Source organism: Hermetia illucens, chromosome 5, assembly GCF_905115235.1.
Source record: "Hermetia illucens chromosome 5, iHerIll2.2.curated.20191125, whole genome shotgun sequence".
Taxonomy (NCBI): Eukaryota; Metazoa; Arthropoda; class Insecta; order Diptera; family Stratiomyidae; genus Hermetia; species Hermetia illucens.
In genome coordinates, this window is record NC_051853.1 from 105516012 (window position 1) to 105530757 (window position 14746).

Consider the following 14746-nt stretch of genomic DNA (forward strand, 5'->3'; position numbering starts at 1 on the left):
GAGTTGCCGGGCTGAAGCTGTTGGAAGCGATCTGTTCTAAACAGATTGAAATTGGGAAAAGATGGTTTGTGGCGGTAGTTGAGCTTTGTTTCGCAAAGTAGTATAACCTGGGGCTTGTGCTCATTGAGAAATAGCTCAAATTCGTGTCGGCGTGCTCTGCCGGCGATTGAGTTAATGTTCAGCTCTATAAATCGAACAACCATTGTTGGAGGTTAGAGAGTTGACCATCATGGAGAACATGTCGAACCACTGTTTCATGTTCATATTTGATGGTACCGCGTGAGTGGATCTGGCGGTGGATGTGGAGGAGGCCGTTTGGGTGCCCGTGGCGTCTGCGTACGACACTGTTGGACGTACGAAGGAGGGAGTATTGATTGGGCGCGGTGTCTGTTTCGGCGGTGTTTGAAGGGTGCGTGTGCGTCTCTGCGCATTGCGCTTAGACGCGACCAGGATAAAAGTGGGGCAATTTCGGTAATTTGCCGGGTGCTCGTTTGAGCCGCAGTTCACGCACTTGGGTTTTTCTTCTGCGGTTTTGGGACAGGCCGCTGGTGGATGCACTTGGTCGCATTTCACGCAGCGGTAGTCAAGGTTACAGTTTGGCGCGGCATGGCCAATTCTCTGGCAGTTCTTGCACTGCAGTAGCTGTCTGTTTCGAATTTCTCCGAAGCGGACAATGGTCCGTTGGACGGCTCTGACCTTTTTGAGCTGCTCTTTGGCGAAGCATCAAAGCATCAAAGGTGATGAGCTAAAGATCGAGTGTGCGGTTTTCGGTCTTGGCACGGGTTGTCTGGTAAGGGTTTACTGAGAGGATGTTATGGACGCCTTGGTCGCGCAGGTCGTCCATAATTTCTTGGGGGGAAAAGGTGCGATCCAGGCCTCTGATGATGAGGCTGGTTGTTTTTTCACTAGGGAGTGTGTAAGTATAAAACTTGGTCTTGCTATCGACCACAAATTTTTTTTGGTATTGTTATACTCCTCTTTGGTTTTCACGAGGATTTGGTGGGACTCAGGACCAGATTTCTTAATTAGGAAATCATGGGGCAGTGATTTCTGAAAAGTTCTCTTTGTAGACGAGAAGTCACTGGGGGATCTACTACCACAAGGGGGGGGGGGGGGGGGGGGGAATTCTACTAACCTTGGAAGCGTTGTTGGTGGATGAGGTGGTGTTGCGGTTGGCTGATGTCGGGTGGACTGCTCGTTGGCCTCGGGTGGGTTGCATTGGGTGCTGGGATGCTGGATTTCGAAACGGTCGTCGTCCTAGGCGCCGGAGTTGTCGTTGCGGTCACGTTGCCGGGTTTCGCTGCTCTCAGGGCGTTGACCTGCTGCTGCAGATCGCGAATGATGGTGTGGAGTGACTCCACTTCCATTTCCTTCGCACGTAGCTTGAAAGTTAGTGCGCGCTTTTCCTTCTTGACGCATACGAAGTCCTGTATTTTGACCGTCGAGGCGCTGGCGCGTAACGGAGTCTGTGGCGTACTCGGATTCGTCCTCGGATGGAACAGAAGACTCCAGCTTCATGCCACCCTTCAGGACTTCGTTGGTCGGGGCGTCATCGGTGGCGCCTTCGCTAGTCTTCCGGCGTTTGGAGCCGGTGGGCGCGTTCGCTCATTGCGCTTCTTTTAGCTTTTATAGCTAAAAGTTAAAGTCTGAAATGAGAAAATAAAAATGTTAAGAGCTTACCGTCGCCAAGAGTGAAACTCTTAGTGAGCTTTTAGCGTAGGTTTTCCCTCGCACGCTGGCGTAAAAGTACCTATCTTCGAAGAAATTTATTACAAGTCTGATCACCGGGATAGGGAATTCAAGGTTAATTACTTTGGATATGAGTACGTTAACCCATACGGAATCAAAGGCCTTTTCAACACATACTACTTTGGGTTGTTTTTAAGGTTTTGTGAGAAACAAAACCTTATTAGAATCGAGCCTCTGTCCGTTTGTCCGTCTGTCTGTCTGTCACACCCGATTTATTCGGAAACGGCTGGACCGATTGTCACGAAAATTGATGAGACTATGTAATCTGGTGTTCCCTTTACATGCAGTAAGTGGCACCATTTTGTATTAAGTTTAAGGGGGGGCTCCCCATACATGTGAATGGAGGGTGGAAATTTTTTTTTTCACACAATGTAGCCATGTGGGGTATCAAATGAAAGGTCTCAATTAGTACTTTTCGAAACTGGTTCAATATTTGACTTTGGGGGAAACGTAGGGGAGTGAGGGCTCAAAATATGACCCCCAAAAAGTGTAAGTGTCTCATTCTCAGAACCTATCCAACCGAAAAATCTGAAAAAAATCACAGTGGAGCATCTCTACGAAAAGTAGGCCTCAAAATATATCCGGTTTCGATATCTGCTGAAAGAAGTTAATAAAAGTATATTTCCACATTTTAGAAATTTACCCGACACCCCTTCCCCCCCCTTATGTTCATTCCAGAAGCACAAAATTTGGCGTGCGTGTAATGAAGAACGTAATGCACAGTTTGAAGAAAATCCAACTATTATTAACAAAGTTGTAGGGGGTGAAACTTTACAATTTTTTGTGAATTTCGTGCACTTTACAACCTGCATGACGTCATCATCACATATCAATTTGTCATTACCACAACGAAATGAGTTCTTATGAATTGGGTCCCAGAGAATTATTTGGTTTTAATTTTTTAGTCATTTGTATATGAATATCAATTACTTCAAACAGACATTTGTGCGGGGAGAGCCTAATTCAAATAGATATAAGAAGTAAATCGGAAATATGAGTACGATCAATTTATAAACGTGCATATATGCGAACAGTATTCGGAAATAGGCAGTTTGCTTGTTTAGGGTGCGCGTAATATCTATGGCTGTAATATGTACGTGTGTCTCGTAGCTTGGAAAAATATGAAGGATTATGTTGGATTTATAGCTATATACGGATAGAAAAATATGCGTTGAAATTTCTTACATAAGAGTCAATATTCCGACTCATTCCTATTGGGTTGGGTCATTAGCCCTGCTCTGCGGTTGCTATCAATGTGTTATGTAACGGTATCACTACCGGTTATTTTATTGTAGTGAGCAATCGTGCTGGCTATTCCTAATATTTTCTCCTCGTCGTCAAGAATTTTTGGGCTATCGACGCCAAGAAGAGTCATGAGCAAGATGTTGTGACGCGTGGGTCTCCTGCTGGCTTCCATGACATCTACGAGACGATGGCCAAGGTCGACTTTCGTGAGTCCACTTGGCTTATTTCGCTCTCCACGTCGAAGAAGCTCTTATCGGAAGAAAAAAACTAAAAACAGCTAAAAAAAGATAAACGAAAATGTTCCCATGGACTCCGCCTTGTATGAAAGTTCGCTATAATGATGACGAGTCTAATAAATTTACGTGAAATGTAAAACTTTAACTTTTAATAACTTTGTTAATAATAGTTGGATTGCGTTCAGACTTTCCGGAAGTATGTATGTCCTTTCCTATTGCCTATACTGATGTCAAATTATATACTTCTAGAATGACCCCTTTGGTTCATCTAGGTAAACTTCCAAAATGTGATAATATACTACTATTAACTTTATTTGTGCAGATGTTGAACGAGATGTATTTTGCACCTCCTATTTACGTGTATGTGGAGTCCCCTTTAGTCTGAAAAATGACGCTACTTGCTATATATAAAGGGATTCACAACCCATTATAATAAACCACGTAGAAATTCTAAAGATGTAATCGAATTTAAGGTACAAACTATCATTAAAAAAGTCGGGAAACCGGAAGCTGGACGCTTCAGGTAGAAAGGTTTTATGTATTTCTTTTATAAAGCCATTTGGGTATACATCTGTCCCATTAGTACGTGGTACATACTATATGCATATATTATTTGAGAATATCCACTTTCAAGTGATATTGCCCCTTTATAACTTTGTTAGTAATAGTGCTAGCTTACATTAATACAAAATTCCGTGGTGCTAGGATGAACTTAGGGGGGTACTGAAGCCAATTACTGAAAATTATAGGAAAATACTATTATTAGCTTTATTTGAACCGATATCGGTATGGAGGATACTTCGGAGACTAGGCACTATATAGTGGCAGCCTCCTGATTTTTACCGATTTCTCGGTTGAGCTGTTCCTGAAAATGGGTCCGTTAAATAAGTGATCACTTTCAATTCTCCTCACCCCACCAAGATCGACTTCGGAACGTACTAATCAAGACCCTTTATTTGATACCCCACATGATTATATTTGGTGAAAAAAAATGTACACCTTCCTTTTGTTGTGTGGGGACAACCACCCCCCCCCCCCCTTAAATTTGATGTAGAATAATATAACTTACGATATACGTGAGCGTTCACAATTCCCACCTTTCCACCAAATTTGAAAAAGTTGAAGATTTTCTTGAGGGCTTTATTTAGCTGTTGTTGCCTATAATTCTATTTGCTGATCTAATATTTTGATGTTGGATGGATTTTGTAATCTTTTTCGTGTTAATTTTTATTTTATTTTTCCCGGCGGAATTTGTTAGTATTTCTGTGGCAGACTGTAGTAATCAGGTGAGAGTGACGAGAGGTATAATATATGCATGTGTCATCAGCAAAGAGTGAAATTTTTGTATTATGATTTTTGAATTGAAGTATGTCTGCTGTATATGTTGTGTATAAGAGAGGAGATAGTGGAGATCCTTGGGGGCTCCAGATTCAATTATTATTCTTTCGTTAGAGAAATGGTTTTTGATCCACATCCAACATCCGCAGGACTAGATTTTTCTTTGGTGTAGACCTCCGTGGACGTGATTCGCAACTCTAGCAAGTTGTAGTGCGAGAAACACATTTTTTTATTTATTATCAAAAACTTGTACATAGTATTCTTAATTCTAAACAAGTGAACTTTAACAGTAAATTACTTAATCTAAGGTCTATACTAAATGTTCTAAATGACGTGATGATGTTGATTGTTGTTGATGACAGTATCTGCAAGAAACTGGAGGAAAACCTGCAAAGAAAACCTCCACACTGTCGTAGTAGTAGTTGGGGACAGGGATAGGGGAAAGAAAGAAGTGAAAGGTAAAGGGGAGATAGTAAGAAAAGGTGACAGAAAGAGGATGAAGGTGAGAAAAGGGGGAGGGGGAGGGGTTTGTTATACGCGGTTCATAGTGGGTTTGGACTTCACGTATTGTGAAGGGGAATAGGGGCCTGTGTACAGGGTGACTCTTCCTTCTTCATCGAACACGTCGCCGCGCTTCAGAAGATTAAGGATGAGTTGAGGGAACCTACTGTGTCTTAAGAAATTGTCATTGGGGCAACTGATGCCCATCGTAGATTTAACTAAGGGGTTTGGGTGATCTCTGCACCTGCGAAGGAAATTGATTGCATGGTTGACGAGGAAAGCGTCAATGCGGGGAATTTCGCACTCGTTATATAGAGTGGAATTCGAAATGTATTTTGATCGATCATCATTACGGTAGATTTGGCTGGCATACCGGAGAAATCGTCTTTCCTTGAGGCGCAGTCGCTCCATCTGCGCTGGGGAAGAGTCACACCAGAAAATGAAGCCGTATGAGATGATAGACCTTATGAGCTGTTTGTAGCACATAAGTTTTATTTTGGGGGTTGGACTCCTGTACAATAAAATTGGGCGCAGAGCGTAGAACGCCGAATTTACTTTGGCCAGGACCTTTGAGATATGGAGAACGTTGGAGAGCCTTGAATTTATTACGACACCGAGGTATATTACGTTATCGGTGTTTGGGATTGTGGAGCCGTTAACCCGGAGAGATAAGTTTTCAAACCTATGGAGTATGGGTTTGGTCAGTTGGAGGTGGCCTCGAAACACAATTGCCTGACACTTTTGGGGATTCAGCATGAGTTTCCATCTATTAAAATAGTGGAACAACTCGTCTATGTGTGGGTTGAGGTGAGATTCTCCCAGGGGGATGTTTTTGGTGGAGGAATAAATAATGAGGTCGTCTGCGTATTGTAGGATCCGGATAGGTTGTGGGTGTGCTGGTGGTTTTGGGAGGTCCATAGTGAAGAGTGAGAAAAGGGTGGCTGATAGGACCGACCCTTGTGCGATGCCTGCTGGGCATGAGTATGCCGAAGATGTGGCTTCAGGTATTGCTCCTTTGGCCGAGCGATTTTCTAAGAAGCTCAGTATGAGCTTGCATAGATGAGGGTGAAATGACAGAGAGTGGTAAAGCTTATGGACTAGTCCGTGCTGCCAGATAGAGTCGAAAATCTTCTCTAGATCGAGAAGGCAAGCAATTGTGGGGGTTTTGTTATTGAGTCCCGTAAGGATATCCGTTTTCAGGATGAGAAAGGAGTGCCCAGTTGAGTGAGCAGTGCGGTTAGCGAACTGAAAATCTGGTGTCGCGTTAGAAGCGTCGATTTGTATGTCAATGAACGATTTGATGGTCCGTTCAAAGACTTTTGCTAGGGCCGGAAGGACCGAAATTGGCCGGTAGCTATCTGGTTGTAGCGGATTCTCTTGTTTCTTTAAGATAGGGACTACGCGGGCGCATTTCCAGCTAGTTGGGAAGTGTGCATTCAGTATGCAGTGGTTTATAAGGTTGGAAAGGAAAGGGCTGATGGACTTGGAGCATTTCTTCAATAAAATTGCAGGGATACGGTCGAAGCCGGTTGAGCGTTTATTTTTGCTCTTCTCTATGATGCCTTTGATCATATGGGGCTTTGTAAACGTTAAGTTTGGGATGAGGTCGTGCTGGCATGGGTTGCGTAGCGGGTTAGCAAAGATATTGGCGAAGTGCCGAGTCTGTACGAAGGTGGGTGAGGGGTCGAGCCGGACGACAGTGTCCGCGACTTCAGACTCAGTTTGGGTGTTTTGTACACCAGAGGTGATTTGATGCGCCTCGTGGAAGTGGTTAGCCAGGACCTCGGCTTTTTCTGAGGGGGGGGGGGGGTGTTTTGGGGGAGAATTGGGGCTGGGGCGGAAGATTTTCCGAGCCCAGGGCAGGACTTCCTTAATTCGTGGAAAGTTTCCGAATTTAGAATAGTGTTCGCAAGGCGAGAATTGGTGTTTTCGAGGTACAGAGAGCGAATTCTGTTTCGAATTGATAGGTCGAGGTTGTATAACTCGGCCTTCATGGTGTCAAAGTTTGGTGAGAATCTGTTTCTGAAGAGTCTGCGCCGAAGCGTTCTCTCATATTTGATATCTGCCAGTATATCATTGGGAAGAGAAATTAGGTTTTTATACCCCAGGGTGCGCTGAGGGATAAGCTCATCGCATGAATTTTGCATGAGCTGGGTGAGACGGTCGACAGCTTGGTCGCTTGCGGAGTTAGAGATTTGGTGGGAGGTTGGGAACTCGATGTTGCTGAGTTCTCTCCAAATGTGCTGGTTTATATGGCTCCAGTTCGCTATACTGAAGTCAGGTACTGAGTGAAGAGGGGGGTTTTTGACCCTTCCTGGCAGTTTGCAGTCGAGGATAATTGCGTCATGGTCGCTGAGTCTAGACGCGGTCTCTAGGAAAGGAAAGGTGTTTGGATTTGGGACTTCGCGTGGTTGGCTGGAGCAATATGATAGCAGATTGGATAGATCTGCTGAATCAAGGAATTGGTGTGGGCAGTAGATTGCTGCGATATATACCGTGGTAGATTCGGTATTGATCGAGATCAGGGTGACTTCAATTGATTTGAAGTAGTCCACCGGGGGGAAGTGCTGAAGTGCTGTGGAGCTAGAAATTTATTCGAGATGAGTATAGCGGTTCCGCCTGCGATCGAGTTGCCGGGCTGGAGCTGCTGGAAGCGATCTGTTCTGAACAGATTGAAATTGGGGAAAGATGGTTTGTGGCAGTAATTGAGCTTAGTTTCGCAAAGTAGTACAACCTGTGGCTTGTGCTCATTGAGAAATAGCTCAAATTCGTGTCGGCGTGCTCTGCCGACGATTGAGTTGATGTTCAGCTCTATGAATCTAACGTCCATTGGTGGAGGTTAGAGAGCTGACCATCATTGAAAACATGTCGAACAACTGCTTCATGTTAACATTAGCTGGTATAGCGTTAGAGGATCTGGTGTGTGTCGAGGAGGTCGACTGGGTGCGTGTGGCGTCTGCGTACGACACAGATGGACGCACGAAGGACGGAGTATTGATTGGACGAGGCGTCTGTTTGGGTGGTGGTTGAGGCGTGCGAGTACGTCTCTGTGCGTTGCGCTTAGACGTGACCAGGGTAAAAGTGGGGCAATTTCTATAATTTGCCGGGTGCTCGTTTGAGCCGCAGTTCACGCATTTCGGCTTTTCTTCAGCCGTTTTGGGACAGGCCGCTGGTGGATGCACTTGGTCGCATTTCACGCAGCGGTAGTCAAGGTTACAGTTTGGCGCGACATGGCCAATTCTCTGGCAGTTCTTGCACTGCAGTAGCTGTCTGTTTCGAATTTCTCCGAAGCGGACAATGGTCCGTTGGACGGCTCTGACCTTTTTGAGCTGCTCTTTGGCGAAGCATCAAAGCATCAAAGGTGATGAGCTAAAGATCGAGTGTGCGGTTTTCGGTCTTGGCACGGGTTGTCTGGTAAGGGTTTACTGAGAGGATGTTATGGACGCCTTGGTCGCGCAGGTCGTCCATAATTTCTTGGGGGGAAAAGGTGCGATCCAGGCCTCTGATGATGAGGCTGGTTGTTTTTTCACTAGGGAGTGTGTAAGTATAAAACTTGGTCTTGCTGTCGACCAGAAGTTTTTTGGTACTATCAAATTCCTCTTTGGTTTTAACGAGGATTTGATGTGACTCGGGACCGGATTTTTTGATGAGGAACTCGTGGGGCAGCGATTTTGGAGTGTTCTCTTTGTGGATGAGAAGTCACTGGGGGGGCCTACTACCACTAGGGGGGGAATTTTACTTACTCTGGAAGTGTTGTTGCTGGATGAGGTGGTGTTGCGACTGATTGATGTCGGCTGTCTGGTTTGGTTCACTGATGGGGCGGTGTTGCTGCTCGATGGCCTCGGGTGGGCTGCTTGAGGTGCCGGGATGCTGGGCCTCGGAATGGTCGTCGTCCTTGGTGCCGGAGTTGTCGCTGCGGTCCGGTTGCCGGGAATCGCTGATTTCAGGGCGTTGACTTGTTGTTGTAGGTCGCGGATGATGGCGTGGAGTGATTCCACCTCCATTTCCTTAGCGCGTAGCTTGGAAGCTAGAGCGCGCTTCTCCTTCTTCACTCGCACAAAATCCTGGATTTCGACCGCCGGGGCGCTGGCGCGTGACGAGGTCGAGCTGTCGGAGTCCGTCGCATATTCGGATTCGTCTTCGGATGGCACGGAGGACTCCAACTCCATGTCACCCTTCGGGACTTCGCTGTTCGGGGCGTCATCGGTGGCGCCTCCGCTAGTTTTCAGGCGTTTGGAGCCGGTAGGTAATTCGCTCAGCTTGTATTCTTTTTTAGCTTTTAGAGCTAAAATTTGAGGTCTGAAATGATGAAAGTAGAAATAGCAATAGCTTACCGTCGCCAAGAGTGGAACTCTTAGCGCGCTTTTATGGTAGGTTTTCCCTTCACGTTGATCTAGAGGACTGAAATTTGGTCGTGACCGACTAGCTCCAGTGTCCGTCTTGAACTCAACTGACTGTGACTGTGAACTGCAAGTTGTAGTTCGCACGAGTGTTCTGGTTTACATCCAAATTGGTCATCCGATATGACTTTCTGTGAGAGGGTCTTTGAGTCTGGAGTGGACGAGTGCCAAACTCGTTTCCATTGTAGTGATCTGATTGATCGCCAATTCTGTGGGAATTTCGGGCCTTTACCTGGTTTTGGTATGACAATGATGGTCGCCATTTGCCAAATTTTTGGGTAATATTTTGGATATTTTCCTGGTGGTTAGTTGGGTGTATTGGAGGTGGTGTTGTGTTGTCTTCTTCCTCTGTGCCTTCATTGGAAAATATCTGCTCCTTGAATTGTAATTCCAGTGAATTGACGAAGGTCTCTGCCTTTCCTTCTTTTTAATGCTCTAGCCTATTTTTCCCGTGCATGGTTAGTATGGGGAGTCTTACGCCATTCTTAACATATTTGGATATTCTCGAGAAGTTGTCCCCTGGTTCGAGATTTTCGAGGAAGTGTCCTTATTGTTGGTTCTTGAAATCATTAATTTTTTTGCCTAATTTTGTTAGTTAATCTGTTAACTTGTCGGGTTAGAATTGGGTCTCCCGGGTTATTGATTCTTTTGCGTAGTTTATTCCTTTTTCTTATTTGTCTGAACGGAAGTTGTTAGTTGTTCTAGCTATTATTACTTAAGACGCTAAATTTTTCAGTGATGTTTCTAGTTATTGTTTGGTTGTTATTTTAGAGATTTGGGAGTAGTTATTTAAGAAATTGTTGTACTGTTTCTAGTTAGCGGGGTTAGTTAGAGGTTCTTGGAATTGCAGATTATTTAGTGTAAGCCGTTTGGGTTTCTGGTCGGAGGATAATTCGTCAAGGACTTCAACAGTGAGGTATCTACTGATGTTCTTTGTTATTGTCATATATAGTATCGTTCTGTTTTGCCCGGTTCTGTGGTAGTTCGTTCGTTGTCGCAGATGAACTTATACAGTTGTATGAGTAGGATGTCTATTTTGTTCTCTTTTAGGAATTGTTCGAATTTTCCAGATTTTCTTTTTATTGGATTTGCATTCCTGCTTAGAATAGTAAAATTAGGTTCTACCATTTTGGTTTGTTGAGGGCTTTAGTTGGGGGATTTGCACATTAAATGTGCTTTGAAATATTTTGGCCACCATTATTTCCACCATGAATTGGAATTGGTTCTGCGTGTTTGCGAAAATTTGCTCCAATTGCATAGGGCTGGAGGGCTTTTTGGGGTTTTTTGTGTGTTTATTGTCGCTAGTTTGAGGTTTTCTAGGGTTTCCGATATTTGTGCGAGAGTTTTTGGAAAGTTTTGGAGGTTTGGGGCAGCCTCCATAGCTAGCCGAATGGTCGCCCTTGCAATTTTTGCACTTCTCTTTTTCTTCCGCTTTCTTTTCGCATTTGGGGGTAGTCTGGAGAATTCACTTTTGGTTTTTAGGAAGAAGCACTCAATAGGATGGGAAATCTTCTCTTCTAGATCCTTTTTAGTGTCTTCGAGGGCGATTCCCTCAAGACTTAATTATTATGTTGACGTTTTTGTCTTCGGGGAGAAGGTATGTATGGTATTGAATACCATGGTCTTTGGAGAACTTGTACATTTTTCTGTGATCTAACGGTTTTTCAGGAGTTATTCGAATGCCTAAGTGTATACATTTAGCATGCGATACTCGGATTCTAAAGCGTTTTAGTTCATTTTGAACTTGTGGCCATTTCTCCGCCTGTTTTAATATAATTGGCACTGTTCCGTTTTCTTTTGGGGGTGTATTTTTGCTTAAATTATTAATGTTACTTAACGAGTCCTTTCTGAGCTCCGGTTTTGTTACTTCTGATGGTGGTATGATTTTAATTATGATATTTGGGGCATTGCATTGGTTTAATTGTTGTTTTCTATAGGCTCTGGAGTATTTTTCTTGCATGGACGTTTTAAAATAGGCAAATCATTGTTTTGAACTGCTTGGTTTCCCAGATATGCGATTAAATTAAATTAAATTAATTAAAAACTCCCTTGACACTAGTCTTTTTTTTCAGTACACACTTGTAACTATTTCACTTTTAGGTCTATTCTCTTCGTTGATCTTCATTAATTTTTCAATCTTGTAAAAACAAAAACGTTAATATTTAATTAAAAAGAATTCACGCTTCAGTCGCTGTTGAAAATCGTCTGCACTCCACGACCATGTGCTGCGACAATTATTTATGCAGCATTTGATACTTGACTTGAAAACTTGACAATGACAAGTACAAGTGCGTGCTTGCAATCAAATGCCATTACACAGATAGAGACGATATACCGAGCAAATACGCGCGAAGGGGTGCAGACTGCATCTGAGCACCTTATTACGCCCCTTACCTGTTCGGAGGTAGCTTTGAGTTGACAGTTGTACCCTTTGGGTATAGTTTTCTTATTTCCAAAAAAAAGATAATAATAATCGTTGGCGCAACGATCCGTATTGGATAAGGGCTTTGAAGTGTGTTAAAGCACTTCATTCAAAACCGTAACAGGACACGACAGGATTACAGTACCCTTAAGGAGGCAATGTGGTCAGCACTGCGTTCGACCGAGATTATTACCCTGATTTGACTCAAGTACTCCTTCACAGCTGAGTCGACTGGCATCCGACGTCAAATAACGATACAAATCCCAATGCTACCAGTGAGATTTGAACCACGACCTTCCGTACGACAGCCTTGCGCTCTAACCACCTAGCTATCCGGACACATGCTATTTTATGCCATGTATATATACACGCTTGTAATTTTGACATAGCTTACTAAGTAGGTTTTACTTGGGGCAGGTTCTAAAATGGTTATCCACTCACTTAGTAACTTACAGTTTGTAAGATTAATTTAAGTATCTCATGCTGTTCGTTTTTATATGATATTGTAATTTGGAGACGTTTTCGGCCGGAGAAAATTCACAAGAAAACACAACTTCGGCAGTAACCCCGGGATTTCCACCAATAATGGCTCATATTCATTCTGTACTCTTCAGAGGAACTTAAAGGCTTTCCAGTAACTTTTCAAACTGCAATAATATATTATTGCGGACTCTATTTCCACAGACACCGGAGTGGAATATATTTTGAGGCTTAATTTCAAATAGGCACATCATAGTAGTATTTTCATTTACATTCTCATACAGCTTATTTGGTGTGGTCAATATTTTTGACAAACTAAGCATAAAATTGGTATATTGTATTCTGAAAACAACGAATTAATGATGTGGTTTTGTAAATAATTTAGTCTCCAATATTAAACATTAAACAAATTTACACAAAAATCAACATACAATGGTTTATTGGAAAAAATATAGAGGCGCATAATTATTATGTTACAGCTTATTTCAGCAAAAACACTCATAAATGTTTGGAAAAAAGAAATTGTTCAAAAGCATGTTTAATATTTTTATGGTAACATTTTCGTCTTACTACAACATAGAGGCAACCAACTTTTGTATACAATCTGGTGATATTTTAGTCCACTCTCCCTTTTGCGCAGCTTTCAAACTTTGGTTGTTAGACATAGGGTGTTTTCGAGTACCTAGTTGTAGTATATTCCAGAAATTTTCAATTAAATTTATTTGGATGACATGTGGGCAATTCCAAATTAGCCAAGATTGCACTATACCGGATTTGTGTTTGGATTGTTATCTTGGTAGAAGCGGAATATGTTACGTATGCCTAAGTCTTCAGTACTTAGCATTAAATTTAGCTTCACGGAATATTTGACGGCGCGCTGGTTGAGGGGATAGAGCGTCAGTCTCCCAATCTCGCTGCTCTGTGTTCGAATCACAGTCGTCATAGGTGTCTGTGTTCGTCTTGTATTTGTCCCGCTGCTGTGAGCTGCTTATCACTTGCACAGCGTTAAGTGTGATGATAGTGAAATTGAGGTACTATCTGACTGTGTGGTTGCCTTACACTCCACCAGGGAGTGAATAGGAAACACTAAATCTATACATCTTCAGTCATAGTAGATTTTATGATTTCCAATTTACCCACACCTTCTGGCGACATGCACCCCCGAACTATAACATATCCGCCTCCATATTTTACTGCACCACGTAAATTTTTAGTTTTAAGCTCAGTATTTGGCTCACGCCACACATATGCCCTACCATCTAGTGCAGAATTATTAAATTAACTCTCATCGGCAAAAATTACTGAGTTCCAAAAAGAAATGTTTTTGTTTTAATGGGCTTTCACAAACTGAGATAAATGGGTTTACTGTCGATCTTTTTTTTGGCGTTGTAAGGTGGAAAGGTTCGAAGCCTAGCGCTGGCTCCATACAGTTCTGTGAGACTCTTGCTCACTAAAATCCTTCGTTTTCCTTCGCTGATTTCATGGGGCTGCCATTATTATTATGGAATAATTTCGGATGTCGAGCACGCCTGAAGTGATGAAATACTAAATAACTTCACCGTGCCTTCTTGTGATCCATTTTGAGGCATCTGGAATAATCCTATGAGTGCAACGTCCTTTATTTGAACCATTCCATCTTTTTTTCCATCGCTTCACTTCGTGCTAATTGCCGACGATAGTTACAGAACTCGCCGGTTGCGTATGATGGGCCATAGAGGCGTCGACCCTCGTTCACGAAGATGTCAATGGGAACCATCCTGCTATCCCACATGCTGTTTCGTCTGATGTTGTACGGTAAGCCTACGACTTTCGCAATGCACTCAATTAGTATGGGACTGCAATTTTTCTCCTATTTGCTTCCAGCTTCAATGACGATGCCCAGCCTGGAGCTGCATAAAGCAAGACGGAGCTGAGAATTCTCGAGATAAGATGCCGACAGCTTTGTCTAGGGACACTTATATTCGATAACATTCTTGGAAGCAATGTAGCAACCCCATAAGCTTTTGTTGCTATATTTTCAAAATGCGGCTTGAATTTCAACCTTTGATCAATTGTGACTCCTAGGTATTTAAGAGTTGGTTGCGAATGTATGATGTGTTCACCAATTCTAATCTTTATCGACATTTGCTTCCTTCATTTGGTGATCAAAACTGCCTCAGTTTCATGTTCTGCGATTGTCAGAGCAGCGTCTTCTAGTCAAGATTTAATTTCAAAATATTCTCGTTTGTGAGGACCTCAGTCTCCTCTCACTCCGATTTCGCTTGCGAAGTCAATGATTGTCACTCCTTTGGGCAGTTGCAACTTCGAAATTCCGTCATCAAATTATTATCCGCAGGAGAGGACTCAGAATGGATCCTCCCCATAGGTTATTCTAT